The sequence below is a fragment of the Austrofundulus limnaeus genome, unplaced genomic scaffold, assembly GCF_001266775.1.
Source record: "Austrofundulus limnaeus strain Quisiro unplaced genomic scaffold, Austrofundulus_limnaeus-1.0 Scaffold498, whole genome shotgun sequence".
Taxonomy (NCBI): Eukaryota; Metazoa; Chordata; class Actinopteri; order Cyprinodontiformes; family Rivulidae; genus Austrofundulus; species Austrofundulus limnaeus.
Genome location: NW_013952900.1, coordinates 10,952 through 13,880, shown reverse-complemented (window position 1 = coordinate 13,880; position 2,929 = coordinate 10,952). Strand labels below are relative to the sequence as shown.

General features: G+C 42.6%; 1 long non-coding RNA gene across 1 annotated transcript; it reads right to left on the bottom strand.

Moving 5' to 3' along the window:
* Positions 1-6: 6 nt before the first annotated feature.
* LOC106530184 (uncharacterized) lies at positions 7-2,920 on the bottom strand. Its single transcript, XR_001311739.1, has 3 exons — positions 1,650-2,920; positions 210-302; positions 7-109 (listed from the first exon to the last, which is right to left on the bottom strand). It is a non-coding gene; the product is annotated as an uncharacterized LOC106530184 (long non-coding RNA).
* Between the last annotated feature and the right edge of the window lie 9 nt (positions 2,921-2,929).

The following is a 2,929-nucleotide window of genomic DNA, read 5'->3' as shown; positions in this document are numbered from 1 at the left end:
ATGCTGGATGGTTCAAGGTGTAGAGCATTTGGACGTGGCTGCTGACTGACTTCAGGAACAACTGTCAATAACCCCACAGGAACGTGAAGTCTGCCATGGCATCTGAATCCTATGGTAATTAAGAAACGCAAAAAAAAAAAAAAAAAAAAATGAAGATGAAAATCTCAATTTCCTAGTGCACAACCTTTAATAAACCAAACAATACATACAAAAGAGACGTTGTAAAACTCTCTTCCACCATCCCCGAGAAAAACTGGTGGACATCGCAGCACAGCAGTCCTCATGGCAATAACATCATTGGTCTACAAGAAGGGATAAAAAATAATAAAAGCAAGCCAAAGTGTCTTCTTAAGAAATCGAATCACATTTTTGCACAATAAGTATATGTTATACAATGCATTAACGGTTCCACACTTGGTTTATTGTGTTGAGGTATGGGGGGAAGCATGTAAGACTATTACACATTCTGTTTTTGTTTTGCAAAAAGAGCTGTAAGAGCTATCACTCGAAAAAAAAAACTACCATTATCCAACTAATATATTATTCTGTAAACTGAAATTATTGAAATTTTATGATTTGGTTGATTACAATATTTTGTTAGTTATGCATAAAGCACACCAAAACACATTACCTATAAACATCCAGAAAAACGTTATAAAGAGAGAGAGAGCTGTTATAATCTTAAGGGGACAGAGTTGTTCATGAAACCTAAATTTAGAACATATTTAAAAGAATGGTGCAGCTCAAGGAGTCAGACTGTGTGGAATGATGTGGAAGGTGATGTTAAAAGTGCCACATCAATGTATATGTTTAAGAGAATGATAAATATTAGATTGTTAAAAAATATGTAATTGTTTAATATGTTGCCATTCAATTTATTGTTCTAGAAAGATTCAATGTTTTGCTTTTGTTAACTGAAGATTATTATAGTTAGAATTTATACTTGAGAAAAAAAAGGGGCAGATTTAATAGGATTGTTTTCTTCTCTTTGCCGCCTTTAATTTTATTTCATTTTATTTTCTTTTTTTATTGTACATAGAATTTTGTTTTATGGAATGAATTAAGTAAGACATAAAATAAATAAATAAAATAATTGTTTAGCATGTTGAGAGCACTTCTTTAATGTCTGGCTAAGTAGAATTTGATAGTCCTACCTTAATACAAGCATGCCTAGCATGAAGTTTGCTGTAAGTGAAAGACTGTGAAGAAGAATTGTGCATGTGTGCATGTCCAACTGAACAAATGTAAATTAAGAGTGAGAGTTACGACTGTAACTGCAGTTCTATGAATCCCGGATGACTGCCAGAGGCGGTGCTTAAAGCACTGAATTATCACTCTTGCCCATGCTCAGGTCGAGAATCTTATACCAACATGGTCACGTATGACACCCGGTGACACCGGTAAGTCTATAAAGTCACGTGACAATGCCAGCTCAGTCCCTTAATCTTCTCACGAAACACGATGATTCTGAGGGACCGAACGCTCTGGCGGTCATCCGGGATTCATAGAACCGCAGTTACAGTCGTAACTCTCGTTCTATTTTATCCCTACTGACTGCCAGAGGCGGTACTTAAAGCACTGGATGATGACTACCAACAGAGTCCTGAGGAATCGCACCCCGAAAAGCTACAATCTCAAAACATGCCCACCTCACTGGGATGACGAGCGCTGGGACAGGATCCCCTCCAGCGGGTGAAAGGCAGCCAGGTTTACCCTGTAAAATCTAGCAAAAGTATTCGGAGATGACCAGGAGGGTGCTGCACAGATAGCCTCCAGAGTGACGCCAGTCATAGCGGCCCATGATGCACTAATGCTCCTGGTGGAATGGCACCGTACACCAGCAGGAGGTTGGTGGCCCTGTAGAACGTACGCTTGTTCCACCACCTCCACAATCCAACGCTGTTTGGAAATGGCCTGCCCCTTGCATGGCCCTGCATGGCAAACAAACAGACTATCAGACTGCCGCAGAAAAGATATCAGTCTGACATATGCTTCCAGTGCCCGAACAGGGCAGAGAAGTTCATCAGGCCCACCTGTGTCAAAGCGAGCAAGTTGGAGGGGCACAGAGTGGCTCGCAGATGAGGCTACCTTAGGAAGAAATGTCACGTCAGGCCAAAGAGAAATGCCAGAGCCAGCTGGGTTCCAACGGCAACAGGACTCGTGAACAGACAGCGCATGTAGTTCACCCATCCGCTTCGCCAAAGCCATGGCAAGGAGAAAGGCAGTCTTTTATGACAAATACTCAAGGCTCACCTCCGCCAAGGGCTCAAACGGGGGAGATTGCAGTGCAGTGAAGAAGAGAGAGAGAGGTCCCACACAGGTACAACAGGGCGTAAGGGAGGGTGCAGGCGCCGGGCACCCCTCAGAAACAAAGAAGCATTCTTATTACGGCCTATTGTCTCACCATCCACCACCACATGCCAACAAGAGATAGCAGCTACATAAACTTTCAGAGTGGACGGAGACCGACCTTGAGAAAGCAGTGCTTGAAGGAAGGTTAAAATAAATGAAATAGAACAGCGTACTGGATCCATATGTCTAGCACGATACCAACTGTCAAAAACTTTCCACTTATGAGTGTACACCAGTCGTGTCGAAGGGGCCTTGGCGTTAGTCATTGTATGCTCGACATCTCCGTCATAATCTGAGAAGGAGATGCCGGACCTCGAAGTGGCCAAACCCAGAGCTGGAGGTGACTGGGATTGGGATGCAAGATCCGACCCCCCAGCTGTGACAGAAGGTCCTTCCTGCGAGGGAGAGGCATTGGAGAGCTGCAACAGAGTGTAAGAACTCACTCTATGAAATTAAGACCAGCTCAATCTCACAAAATAATCCCTTACGCAAGATCTTTGCATTATGAAATCTCAGAAAATGACAAGATACCAGCTCTGACCATGAATGAGAAATGAAAACTTGTGACCTGAACGTA